Source organism: Myotis daubentonii, chromosome 3 (genome assembly GCF_963259705.1).
Source record: "Myotis daubentonii chromosome 3, mMyoDau2.1, whole genome shotgun sequence".
In the NCBI taxonomy this organism is placed as follows: domain Eukaryota; kingdom Metazoa; phylum Chordata; class Mammalia; order Chiroptera; family Vespertilionidae; genus Myotis; species Myotis daubentonii.
Genome location: NC_081842.1, coordinates 144,361,831 through 144,376,452, shown reverse-complemented (window position 1 = coordinate 144,376,452; position 14,622 = coordinate 144,361,831). Strand labels below are relative to the sequence as shown.

The 14,622-nt window shown below is 39.9% G+C and overlaps 1 long non-coding RNA gene across 4 annotated transcripts in view; it reads right to left on the bottom strand.

Moving 5' to 3' along the window:
* The window catches only part of LOC132230772 (uncharacterized), a 392,295-nt gene that overhangs the window by 55,250 nt on the left and 322,423 nt on the right, over positions 1–14,622 (bottom strand). For all 4 annotated transcript variants that reach the window (XR_009451933.1, XR_009451931.1, XR_009451932.1 and 1 more), the window contains one exon: positions 11,761–12,020. This is a non-coding gene — a long non-coding RNA (uncharacterized LOC132230772). The remainder of the gene's footprint in view (positions 1–11,760; positions 12,021–14,622) is intronic.

Genomic DNA, 14,622 nt, shown 5'->3' with positions numbered 1-14,622 from the left:
GGACTCAACAGCTCCCAGGAAGAAAAAAGCAACAGGGAGGTGCAGTCCTTAACAAGGATAGAGCTGTGCCTTCCCAGCCCAAGGAGAACATGCCCTGCCCTGTCAGGATGGGGAAATCACTTTTGAAGCTGAGCCCAGGCCTCCCCAGTGCAGACCATCCACCAGCTATTGTTCCGGTGCAGACTTCCACTTGGCACAATAGAGACACAATGACAAAGGAATTCATTCATTCACTGACTATTGAATGCTCGCCATACATAAGGTACTGGGAGCAGAGAAAATGGACTGGGGAAAGGTATTGTCCTCAGAGTAGGAGAAAATAGTCCAAAGGGAATTTTAGTTGAAAATACTATTTTTTGGGGGGAGGGGCTAAATTTCCCTCTTATGTAGGAAACACAGAATATGAATTTGGTAACAATTTATTAAATTGTCCATGTGTATAACTGACAGGAAAAACACGGATTTGATGTTGTTACAGTCCTAGCCACTCCTGAGATCTAACCCCAAAGCTGCCTTTTTAAATCAGTGTTGACAGAATCTCTCACTAGGGTGATGGAGATAACAGCAGGTTATTAATCCCTAGTTTTAAAAAGGAGACAATTTAGGAGAAGGGGAACTGGATCATTTCTACTGTAACCAGGTCAATTAAAGAAAGCTTTACTAGCCAATACACTTATACCACTGGAATGTATTAAAAAAGCAAAATCCTGTACCGTTCAATCCCGGAAGGAAAACGGCAGTACCAGCAATGGGCACTTGGAAGTATTTTAAAGCCTTGGCAGAATTCTAGAAATTACTAAATCAACCAATGATGTTATGTTGAATGGAATTCTCACCCTAAGTCTAATTATATTAAAACTCCTAAAGATTTCTCTCCTCAAACTGCTTTTCTCTAATCATAGGAGATTTAGAGTGAGAAGAAAGGATGTATGTGTGGATGGGGCTAAAAGAAGACAGGAAGAGGGGGGAAAGGCCCACAAAATTCACATCCATACCCACAATTCAGCAGTACATTTTGTAAAATAGATCACTTATCTATTATGCACTTTGTTTATTTACGAAACTAGATTCACTCATTATTCAACACTACCTTGTTTATTGAATTTATTGAACAAATGATAAATATTTACATGACAAAGTGAATTATATAACAAAATGTGAAATTTTATTGTATGTCAAGAATGTCCTTTCTCAAGTAAAATAATCTAGAATAAATACAAAGTTGACCACCGTAACTCCAAATCATCGTGTAGTTTCCCTGAATCAGAACATCATGAACAGTGTATTCAAATGTACCTCTGTGTGTGTGTGTGTGTGTGTGTGTGTGTGTGTGTGTGTACACAGGTATTTATTTTTGGCATCATGTTATGATAAAGTTTTAGCACTGTCCTCTTTTATCTTACACAATCATGTTTGGTATACCCAGCTAGTTTAACAAGAAAAGTTAACAGAATTAAATGATGTAGCTACAGTAACCAGTGTCAGGAAGATTATATTTAAGGATATATTTTTCTGAATAAATATGGCAGACACAACATTTTTGAGTTCCCTTGGAGAATATAAATAAAGTGTCAGTGGATACCTGCCCATTGCAACCCTCCTATAGTTTGTGGTATTTGTGATTTATGACAGGGAAATCGTTCATTTTCCTAATGATCTTGGAGAAGTCTGCTGAGTTTTATATAATGTCATTGAAGAGACAGTAAGTCAAAACATATAAAACACCCTTCATACTTATCATAGCCATCTGCAAAGTTTCTTATAGGAACAAACTATGTAACATCATGTCAGGCAGATTTACGAGTTGCCCAGGAATTGTAAGTTATTTAAACATGAGCATTTGGCTGTCTCCGTATAAAACACCCATTAGCAAATTTAAGGTACTAAACAGAGGAAGTCTCCCCACTGACATGCCATGCTTGTCCAGGATGGCGCCCCAAATGCTGAGAAGCAGTGACATGGACATGGTGATAAAGAGCCACATCCTAGTGGCACAGCAGAAAAAGAGAATTTCTTGAGAAAAAATAAATATGAAAATGACAGGCACAAATGGCCAAAAACTTGACATTCCATCGTGTCATAGCAGGGAGCTTAGTGCCACTGCCCCCTTCCCTCCCCAACCCGCTTCATCAGTATGATTACAGCCTGATATGGGACACACTTACTTCTAATTCAAATCTATCCAGCTAATGAGGAAAAGAAAAAAACAAACAGCAGCAGCAGCAGGGGCAGCCCCATTTTAGCCAGTAATACTAGTAGATGAAGACTGGACAGGAAGGTCCCTGAGCCTGAGTGTTGGTGGCAATTCCATCACAGGTAAACTACGCTGGTGACAATGTTCAGTTTTTTCTGCCTGTGAGATGCTGATAATTATCCTTGTCCTTCCAGTGCTCCAGGCTTTGGAGCATTCTAGTCTCCTGTGCCCTTCCTGCCCACCTGTGCCTGACCAGCTCTGCTGTCACAGACTCAACTCAAATGTCTGCTGAGAACCACAGGAGGAATCACTGCCTCCCTCCTTTGTGCAAATGTAGCACTTCTTTTATTTTATTTTTATTACAGTTCGTTTTTTTTAAAAAAAAACAAAAAAACCTTATATTAATCTTTTAGAGAGAGGAAGGGAAATGAGTGAGTGAGTGAGAGAGAGAGAGAGAGAAGCATTGATCAACTGCTTCCTGCACACCCCCCACCCGGGATCGAGCCTGCAACCGGAGCATGTGTCCTGACTCATAATTGAACTGCAACCATTTGGTACACAGGATGATGCCCAACCAAGAGAGCCATACTAGCCAGAGCTAATGTAACACTTCTTTTTTAAAAAAAATAATGTTTGTATTGATTTGAGAGAGAGGAGGGAGAGGGAGAGAGGGATAGAAACATTGATGAGAGAGAAACATCAACCAAACATCAGCTGCCTCCTATATGCCCCCCATTAGAAATTGAACCTGCAACCCAGGCATGTACCTTGATCAGGAATCAAATCAGTGACTTCTGGGAAAACCAAGATGGCAGCATAGGTTAACGCAGGAGATTGCTGCCTCGAACAACCACTTCAGAGATATAACTAAAGGACAGAACAGACATCATCCAGAACCACAGGAAGGCTGGCTGAGTGGAAATTCTACAACTAGGAGGAAAGAGAATATCATACCCAGACTCAGTGGAGGCACAGTGCTGAAGTGAAATACTCAGGTGCGGAGTGTGCACGCGGAGCGGGCTGGCGGCGGAGGGCGCGGTTGTTGTTTTCAATCGGGAGGGAGTTTCAGACTCTGAGCTCCAGATCCGGGTGAGTCTCTGGGGACCCAGACTCAAACGGGAGAAGCGGGACTGTCTGGCTTCGGTCGGAACTCACTCGAAGGCAGCTTTCTCTCCGAGGTTTGCAGTGGTTGCTGGGACTCTGAGAGGCAGAGCCCCTAGGGACGGAACTGAGAGCAGCCAGAACTGCTTCCTCCGCCTGCCCTGTAGATCCCCCGGGACCCGCCCCGCCCAAGCCCTGCGCAGAGTCATTTGCCGGATAGCCTCAGGCAAAGGCTAGATTAGCACCGCCCTAGAGATCCAGCACAGAAGCTCTCCCACTGCAGACACAGCTGACTCTGATAGCCAGTTAGCCTGGAGGTCAAATCACCCCTGGTATTACCGACAACAATCAAGGCTTAACTACAAGACTGCGCACAAAGACCACTAGGGGGTGCACAAAGAAAAGATAAAAAAATGCAGAGACAAAGAAACAGGACGCAAATGTCAGAAATGGAAGATATAGAGCTCAAAACCACACTTTTAAGGTCTCTCAAGAACTGTCTAGAAGCTGCCGATAAACTTAGTAAGGCCCTCGAAAGGACTGGTGAGACCGCCGATAAATGTAGTGAGATCCTCAAGAAATCTAATGAGACCCTCAATGTTGTGATAAAGAACCAACTAGAAATTAAGCATACACTGACTGAAATAAAGAATATTATACAGACACCCAACAGCAGACCAGAGGAGCGCAAGAATCAAGTCAAAGATTCAAAACGCGAAGAAGCAAAAAACACCCAACTGGAAAAGCAAAATGAAAAAAGAATCCGAAAATACAAAGATAGTGTAAGGAGCTTCTGGGACAACTTCAAGCGTAACAACATCAGAATTATAGGGGTGCCAGAAGATGAGAGAGAGCAAGATATTGAAAACCTATTTGAAGAAATAATGACAGAAAACTTCCCCCACCTGGTGAAAGAAATAGACTTACAGGTCCAGGAAGCGCAGAGAACCCCAAACAAAAGGAATCCAAAGAGGACCACACCAAGACACATCATAATTAAAATGCCAAGAGCAAATGACAAAGAGAGAATCTTAAAAGCAGCAAGAGAAAGAAACCCAGTTACCTACAAGGGAATACCCATACAACTGTCAGCTGATTTCTCAACAGAAACTTTGCAGGCCAGAAGCGAATGGCAAGAAATATTCAAAGTGATGAATACCAAGAACCTACAACCAAGATTACTTTATCCAGCAAAGCTATCATTCAGAATTGAAGGTCAGATAAAGAGCTTCACCGATAAGGAAAAGCTAAAGGAGTTCATCACCACCAAACCAGTATTATATGAAATGCTGAAAGGTATCCTTTAAGAAGAGGAAGAAGAAGAAAAAGGTAAAGATACAAATTATGAACAACAAATATGCATCTATCAACAAGTGAATCTAAGAATCAAGTGAATAAATAATCTGGTGATCATAATAGAATCAGGGACATAGAAAGGGAATGGACTGACTATTCTTGGGGGGGAAAGGAGTGTGGGAGATGCGGAAAGAGACTGGACAAAAATCGTGCACCTATGGAAGAGGACAGTGGGTGGGGAGTGAGGGCGGAGAGTGGGGCGGGAACTGGGAGGAGGGGAGTTATGGGGGGGGAAAAGAGGAACAAATGTAATAATCTGAACAATAAAGATTTAATTTAAAAAAAAAGAACAAATCAGTGATTTCCTGGTGCATGTGATGATGCTCAACCACTGAGCCACACTGGTTGTGCTAATGTAGCACTTCTAAACCGACTTGCGACTAGCTGAATAAAGGGCAGTTTCTTCCACCAAAACCCAAATGCCTTGAAGACAGGTTCAGCATCTGATCCATCTATTATCCCTAGAGTCTAGCAAAGGGTCTGGCATATAGTAGGTGTTCAATAAACATCTCTTGAATAAGTATGCCAGTGAACAAAGAAGCATCTAAATTATCCCAAAGACTAAATGAAAAAGAAAAATGGGCTAGACTGAAAAGAACCTAGTTTGTATATTTCTACCCCCTCAATCATTACACTTCAAAGGATTCTAAAGACAGGATGTATTTTTTTTAATATAAAGGAAGACATTCTCAAACAAAAATAGATAAACAATCCCATGTAATTTTCACAAGGACAGTGGACATTATAAATTATAGCTATGAAATGTTAGTCCTTTGAAAGCTATGTGGTATTTACTTTAGTTCTCCTCTTTCATCTTTCTGATATGTTTTCCCCTCGTGGAGTGGTTCTAACTGAAGACCAAGATGACATAGCAACACCTACGTGCAAAATTTCCCATTCTCTCCAAACATTGAGTCCCTATCCCTGGATGAAACTTTAATTTCCTGGAAGGGTGCCCAGGTGAGCTTTTCCTAACTCTTCCAAATGACTTAATCCGTGCCCACCCTCTAACTGTGCCTGGATTACACATTATGACTACTTTCCTAAAAAAGTGGGCACTCCATATAATTAATGAAAAAATGGGACAGGCTTGAAAATACATACACACAAGACTATTTTCTAAGTCAACTGAGGCCAAGTCAGGGTTCTCAGGGAGCCACAATTACTAGCTCATCAGGCTAAGAAGTAGCATTGCAGAGAGGCTGTGGGGTCAGGGGACTTGGATTTGAAACCACAATAGTTTTGGGACGTTGGCAAGTTACGAATTCGACTGTGCCCCAACCTCTTCTCTCTCTCTCTCTCTCTCTCTCTCTCTCTCTCTCTCTCTCTCTCTCTCTCCCCTTATGGTTTTCTTTTTTAATTTTTTTAAATATTTTTTTGTTCTTTATTGATTAAGGTATTAAATATGTGTCCTTATCCCCACATTGCCCCCCACACACACTCATGCCCTCATCCCCCTGGTGTCTGTGTCCATTGGTTATGCTTATATGCATGTATACAAGTCTTTTGGTTGATCTCTCACCCTCCTCCCACCCTCCCCTAAATTTACAATAGCTAAGATTTGGAAACAGCCTAAATGCCCATCAGTAGATGAATGGATTAAAAAACTGTGGTACATTTACACAATGGAATACTACGCTGCTGTAAAAAGGAAGGAACTCCTACCATTTGCAACAGCATGGATGGACCTGGAGAGCATTATGCTAAGCAAAATAAGTGAGTCAGAGAAAGATAAATACCACATGATCTCACTCATTTGTGGAATATAATGAACAACAAAAACTGATAAACAAAAACAGACCCAGACACAGAGAAGCATCGATCAGATATGCCTCAACCTCTTCAACTGTAAATGGAAAAATAATGATGCCTACTTCACAGGAGCACTATGTGAAGAAAAAGAGTTAAAAGCAAAGAGACATCTGTGGCTCACATTAAGCATTTAATAATAGCGTTATTGCGATATGGTCATTTCATATTCTCTAGTCTTTTACATGATTACTTGTAGAATATTCCAGATGATGAGCAAATGTTTCTCCTGAGCAAATCTCTGCCACAAAGACACTGCCATTCTGAGCAGATGGCATGGGAGGCAGTATAAAAACCAGATTCTAAAATACTATGTTTCTATAGGATATGAAATCATGAAGGTTTTAAAAGGAAATACAATGTAACATTGGTTTTACTACAATCCATATGACTGCACAGAAAACATCTTTATTCCCCCCATACAACTGAGTAAAGAAGGAAAGCACCCTGGTGTTACTAGCAATCTGTTTTGGACCAGATTATATGGCTCTATCAGCTGGCTTCCTTATCTGTCCAATGAGATTAGTCATTGCCACAATCATCTTTACCATAGAGAATGCTTTTGATAAAACTTAAATCATGTATATGAAAGCATCTAATATACAGAAGACCCATGTGAGTTTATTATTTTTATTCCTCCCAATTTCTATCAAAATCTGTGAACTTGCTGTGATTCACGTCAGTTTTTCAGGATTCTCTTGTTACTTTCTGTCCCTTTCACACTGAATCTGGTCCGAAATGGGGGGGAAAAATACGAAAGAAAGGAAAACAACTTTTTGTTTTTGAAAATCCCAATTAAGCAGCCAAAGGGCAATGAAGGTATATTATGATGCCCATTTTTCACTTTGAAAGCAGATGGTGAGCAGTATCTGAGAACATGGAATTGTATACCCTTCTAGATAATTCTGCAAGACTAGATAAGACCAAAAAATATAATTCTGAGCATATAAGAAATCCAATAAAATCAGACTTTATGGTCTCCCTCCTCTTCATAACTGAGCAACATATAAAATCAAAGATTCAACATAAATGTTGAAAAGATTTGTGTATAGCCTTTTAAATGTATTAACATGTAAGTAGTTTATTTGTGCCCCAAATCTGTTATTAAAGTTATCCTTATTTGTAGCCAATGTGTTTTAATATTTGATAATAGGAAAAAAGAATTTACCACTAAATAGAAAACAAGAAAAAGAAGTATTTCTTAAATTCTAAATATCTTATATTCGTATATTGCAAATCTAATTTAGCTACAATAAATAGTTCAGGGAATGGATCTAAATTTATGGCCCTACATATTTAACTACATGGTATCACAGATAAAAACAAGAGTCAATTTATGTATTTATTTATCTTAGCCTTTAGAAAACTAAGATTCAGGTGGTGATGTAACTCGACAAAGTTCACAAAGCTAATAAGTGCAGCATAGGGATTTGAGTCCAGAGTTTTCTAAATTCAGCATGTCCATCGCCTCATCAACGATGGCTCATCTGAGAATGTGTGTTCACAAAGGAGAGCTGTGAAGCCCACTACTAGAAAGGCAGAGTGAAGTCAACCAGTGGTAGTCATTGAGTGTTTGATTTTTATTGAGGAGGTGTAAGGAGCCACTCAAATTGTGTACTAGGACAATGACCTGTTGAAGAAGACTGGATTATTGTTACAGTCAGGTAACATTTTAAGAACAGAAATGAAACCTTTTCTCCTCTAACAATGTGTTCTGATCAACTGATGATCTTCTTGACCAACAGGTTCAGGTACACTGTTCAATGAAAGTCGCTCTTTCCAACTTCTGAATTTCTAGGATATATCATATTTATCATGATTGTCTCCTATATCTGGATCATGTCTCCAAAAAACAGTTTCCTGTATTGTGAAAATCCAAGGCAGCTTTTATGAAATCTGCTAAATGCATTTAAAAAAAATGAAATAACCCAGAATCGTTACAATTTTAAGGAAAAGGACAAAGTTGGAGGCCTAACACTGCCCAACTTCAAGATTTATGACAGTCTGCTATTGGTGAAGAAAAAGACAAACAGAACAATGGAACAGAATGGACAACCCAGAAAAAGACCACATAAATATAGCCAACTGATCCTTGACAAAAAGGAAAAGCAATGTAATGAAGCCTGGACAGTCTTTTCAACAAATGGTGCTGGAACAACTGCATGTCACCCACATGCAAAAAAATTAATTTAGACACAGGCCTTATACTCTTCACAAAATTAACTCAAAATGGATCACATACCTAAATGAAAAACACAAAAATATAAAACCCCTAGAAGATAACAGGATAAAATCTAGGTGAATTTGTTTTGGCAATGACTTTTTAGATACAATGCCAAAGGCAAAATCCATGAAAGAAATAATAAGTCTGACTTCATTAAAATTAAAAATTTCTGCCATGCAAAAAATACTATCAAAAGAAAATATTTGCAAAACATATACCTAATAAAGGACTTTGTAGATCCAAAATGTACAAAAAAAGCCCTTAAAACTCAACAATAAGACAACAAAAACCCCAATAAAAAATGGGCCGAAGACCTTAACAGACCCTCATCAAAGGAGACATATAATAAGCATGCAAGAAAAATGTGGTGGCACTAGGTTTATGAAAATTATCTGTATTTTTCCTCTCAATTTTGTGTGAACCTAAAGCTGCTCTAAAAGTAAAGTCTATTTAAAGAGAGAGAGAACCAAAGATAAATAAAATATAGTCATACTGATTTTTTTTTTAAATATATTTTATTGATTTTTTACAGAGAGGAAGGGAGAGAGATAGAGAGTTAGAAACATCGATGAGAGAGAAACATCGATCAGCTGCCTCCTGCACATCTCCTACTGGGGATGTGCCCGCAACCCAGGTACATGCCCTTGACCGGAATCAAACCTGGGACCTTTCAGTCCGCAGGCCGACGCTCTATCCACTGAGCCAAACCGGTTTCGGCCATACTGATTCTTATACATTTAATATTCTTATAAAAAATGCTTAGCATTTCTTATCCTTTTAGATAGAGTCAAGAGAAAATATATTCGTGGACAACAAAGCTCCATGAGCTCCTCTCTAGAATACTATTGCAGGTGGAGGGCAGTGACAGGTAAGGGTAAGATATAAATGAATGTGTAATACAAGCATTCACTTAAAGGCTACGCTTGTATGCATAAGTAGAAAATTGAAACAGCTTTAAAATACATACTCACTGACAGTGAGCCCTAATTAGAATAGAGTAATAAGTGCTATCCCTTGACAAGTGTAACATAGATAGCTCTGGCTTATGCCACTTCAGAATGTAAAAGATAACCTAGAACACTACTGTCAGGGGACATGGATGCCTAGCTTGCAGTCCAGATCAAACAAAAATTAAGAGAAAAAGTTCCCACATGATGTTATGTATAAACTAGTATAAAAGTGATTTATGTAAGAGATACTGTTTATGTTGGAAAGGTATAACAAGGTTATAAACAGCTTTTATTCAGTTGGTTCAATACCAATGCAAAGCTCATGCCTTAAATGGCTCCATGAGTGGTTCATCGGGAGCCAACTACAAGTCTACAAATCTGTTTACTTTAAAACAAGACAAGAACAGGCTGGTTCATTGTTCATGCATCTTTCTGAGGAACAGATATAAAACTTTCTAAGGGAACATTTCTATCTTCCAACTGTAGCTTTGTTGGCTTTCCTAAGCACCTAGATAATTTTTCTAACTTTCTTCTGAAAAGATCCATAAACTATTAACAGAGGTTTATTTTAAAGAGAAGCATCTGCATAGGCTAAAGTTAAGACTCAGATTTTTGAAGGGCAATTAAAATCCTCTTATTATTTTCAGGGAATATGTAAATAAATTCTGATTTGATGATTCCATTTTTAAAGATTCCATAGAAGTGATTCCCAGAGGAATATCTAGTCTTAAACTCAGCTTTTCAGATTTTTTAATTATATAGAGTTTCCTTTCTGAAGACCCAATAAAAGATATGACACTATGTCTTCTTTACTCCACAGTTTCTTCTGTTGCTTTTAAGAGATAACTGTCCTTGAACAGTCTCCCTTCACTGGGTAGAGCAGACTAGTCAGATTCATAGGAAACTTTTTTTATTTTATCTCCTGTGTACTTTGTGTGTTGAGTATGTTAATGGTGATGACCAATCTTGAATAACAGGTTATATAAAATACAAACATTGTAATCCTTAATAAGATAAACTATAATCAGAAGTACTGAACTTAAAAACAGAATCATAACACTGAGAGAAGTCTTAATGATAATTTGGTCTAAAATCTTATTTCATACTAAATTGAAATATAAAATAATTTTATATTTGGATATGAGGTCCATTAAAATCAAATAACTTTATCATCTTTACAATTCTAGTTACTGGCAAAGGCAAGACCAGATCCCCAATCTTGATTCCATTTCTTTTTATTACATTACTGGAATTCTGAAAACAAGTTATTTACATCCAACCATGAAAAAGAGGAGAATTGGTAGTCTGATTAAAAATGGTAAACATAGGATTAGAGATATTACACTGCATTCCAGTAATGTAATAAATGAAGCTCCCTGTGTTATTCCTTATACAAGAAAGATAAAGGCAATGGATTCAAGATCAATTTATGGAAGTTGGGAAAAGACACCACCTCTGCATTGAAAGTGAATGTTTTGGCCCTGCTGGTGTGGCTCAGTGGTTGAACATCAACCTAGGAACCAGGAGGCTGCTATGCCAGATCAGGGCACATGCCCAAGTTGCAGGCTAGATCCCCAGTGGGGGGCACACAGGAGGCAGTCAATCAATGATTCTCTCTCATCATTGTTGTTTTTTATCTCTCTCTCCCTCTCTCTTCCTCTCTGAAATCAATAAAAAAGAAAGTTAACGTTTTGGGTTCCATGTGGGCGTCAGGAAAGTTAATATAAATCCTTTTGAAAGCAGAAATAGTAATCCAAGCCAGTAATATTATTTCTCCTCCCACCAAAAAAAATCTTTGGATAATTGGGATTTGAGAAGAATGGTGTTGCTTTCTGAATCTTGTGCCATTGTGGACATGCAATAATTAGCATTCGCTGTTGGAATTATGAAGCAATCCCTTTGCTATGTTATTCAAAAGCCTTGACTCCCTATTTTCAGATTAAAATGAAGACTAAAAGACTGAACTTGACCCTGCCTGAACGTCTGTGGGCTATTTTCCCCTCAACCAACAACCTCACCTAAACTCCCAACTTTTAAACTGCGAAAACCATGGAAACATTAATAATGACCCCCTTCATTAAACCTCAACTTCCCCTCCCACTTGTACTTTTGGCCAGTTTACTCACTTCAAAGCAAGCAACAGCATCCTGTTCAGCTCCTCAGCAGGACCTCTGTATCTTCACCAACACCTTCAACCAAAGCCACAAGAAACTCCGTGATCTCCACATTCCTCCTCCTCCAGGGACGGCAATTATGTAACCTCCAATTTTTTAAATTTTATTTTTTATGTTTTCAGTTGCCATGGGAAAGACTGTGTTTGGTCAGCTCCATCAGCAAGGGGTAATTACTGGCTTCTCTTACACATACACACCACACACCTGCAAGGCTGCAAAGAAAAATAATACATAATTAAAGAATTTTTCAAAAAGGCCAAGCAAGTGTCAACCAAACAATGTATTGCTCTGCTACTGGTAGAAATAAACAAGGGAAGCTATATACTGCCAGTTAAACTTGGCATTTTCAGTGTAAGTATTAAAAGCAATTAATATTTCCTCCTAATTTAATATTTGTCAGGAACTATGGACTAAGCACTTTAAATGAGCCATCTTTATATGGGTAAGCTCCATAAATATAAATTTATAATTCTAATTTTTACAGAAAATTAATGAGGTTCAGAGAGGCTGAGTAACTAACACAGGGCTAATTAGTGATGGAGCCAGAATTCAAACCCAGAGCCCACAGTCTTGCTGGCCTGGCTTGTCACTTGTGGTGTGTGACCACAGCCTGTGTTATAACTCCAGCTAGCTTCCAGGCTGGTACATTGACTTGCTGAAGGGACTCAAACTATCACTCAAACATTTCATGAAGCTAAAAAGAAAAAAAAAGGCAAAAAAAAAAAAAGCAAAATATTGTTGGTACCAAAATGCATAGGACCATAGGTCACAGCAGTCAAAAGGATTCTCTGTCATTATTCCAGTACCAAGTAAGTATGCATGTGTGACATTCAAATCGTGTGACCTTTTCCTTTGTCTTAATCTTTTCATTTCCTGGAGCTAACTTCTCGATGTTAACAGCTCTTGTTCATAAAAATACTCTCAGCTAAAGTACATCATAAAGTTAACTTTGAGTCTTAGCAGATTTGTGAGTTCGGAATAATGAGAAGAGCAGTTGATCTTTCATTTACTTTATTTTCCTAGGAGAAGAAATATTTTACTTTGGCCTCCTTGTTAAATTAGGTAATTATTGAGATTCTTGTAATCCTTACACTGGGGATCTGATTCCTATGGGTGCAAGGTATAAACAAGTCCCAAAGAAGTCTATGTTAATAGTGTAAAGTTTAAAATATGATTAAAAGAAATAGAGCCTTACAGTAGGCTGGCAATATTAATCGTTCTGTCTTTTAACATGTCAACATATACTAGCCCAGTTTTCGGAAGGGCCAGGCTCATCCTACCCCCTCCCCCAAAGTCCCTCATCTCCCTTAACTGCACCTATCATAGAAGACTCCAGACAGGGTAGAGCCCAAGGCCACCCCTTCTCCATCAGCATAGCAAGTCCGGCCGTCACAGTGCTGCCTGTGAGAGTTTGGTAAGACTCTGGCTCCCGGCCCTTGGCCTCATCTGACCTTGTGTTTCTGCCATATCACTCATCTCCTGGAAAGGAACCTATTTCCAAGCCTCTTCCACACCAGCAGCAGGAAAGGAATTTCGAGTCTCTTGAGTGTTAAGTAAACTGGGTAGAAAAAAGTCCAGCCTGGCTTCCGTAGGAGGGAGATGAGATGGAGGGCTGGGGGGGAAAATACAATGATATACTTTCACTTTGCCAAATTCCCATCCCTTTTCTGGCCTTCGGCAATGCCAGGAGAGAAAGCCAAAAGGAGGTGGGAGGATAAGTGGAAACAGCTCCTCCTCTTCCCTTGCGCTTCCTGGCCGGCTCTCTGTAAACACGTCTTGGCCACCCTTCCTTCCCCACGCGGGAGCTGGGGAGCCGCACAGGCTTGTCTGGCTGCAGGGCCTCCAGAGCCGGTGCCTCTGGAGCTCCCTGAGGACCTGGGCATGAGGGTGGTCAGGGAGGCCACAGGGTGGATTCAGGGGAGCCTGTCCAAGGACATGACCTTTCCCTCAACAACTAGAGCTGTTGGCGTCGCTTCCCAGAGGTGAGGGGAAGGGTGTTCAGATGAAGTCCTTCTCTCAGCACCACACTTTTGACCTTCTCCTGGGGAGCAGCTCAAAGGACTGAGGTGGAGTGCAGGCCAGCAGTGCCCAGAGAGGGGAGGGACTCCGCCTGTGGGAATGAAAGGCCCGGGGGAGAGCGGTGAGGTTGTGGTGCTGAAATCCCTGCTCAAAGACCCAGGGCCAGAGCAGAGCTTATAATTAAAAGTAAACTTGGCAGCGGCTCTCTTAACACAGGAGGCAAAAAGTTAATGTCTGATGAGCTGGGGCCCATGCCAAACTCCAGCTCAGCACCCGCCCCACAGGAGACTAGTTCAAAGGAATGAGGTCTAGGGGTGGCAGACCAACCCAATTCTGGGCTTGGGAGCCCCAATTCTGGGCTCGGTACCACTGTGCCCGTCTCTTCCACAAGCTCTGGACACCATCATCAGTGCTTTACTGATACATCTTGCCCACGAGGCAGAGCTGAGGGCTGGTCTTTTCTGGGCTTCAGATACCCCTGGCTCGGCATGCTAGGTCTGGTCTGTCTAGTAGGCTGGCCACTAGAAACACGTGGCTCTTGAGCACTTGAAATGTGGCCAATCCAAATTGAGAAGGGCTCTGAGTTTAAAATAAGCAGCAGGTTACCAAGACTTAGTGTGAAACATAAAGTAGACTATCTCAATTTTTCATATTCATTACGTATTGAAATGACAATGTTTTAGGTATGTCAGGTTCGATGAAATGTATTGTTAAAATTAACGTCACCTGTTTTCCTTCCTTTTTTTTTTAACATGGCTAAATATGTCACATCAAATATACAGCTTGCATTATATT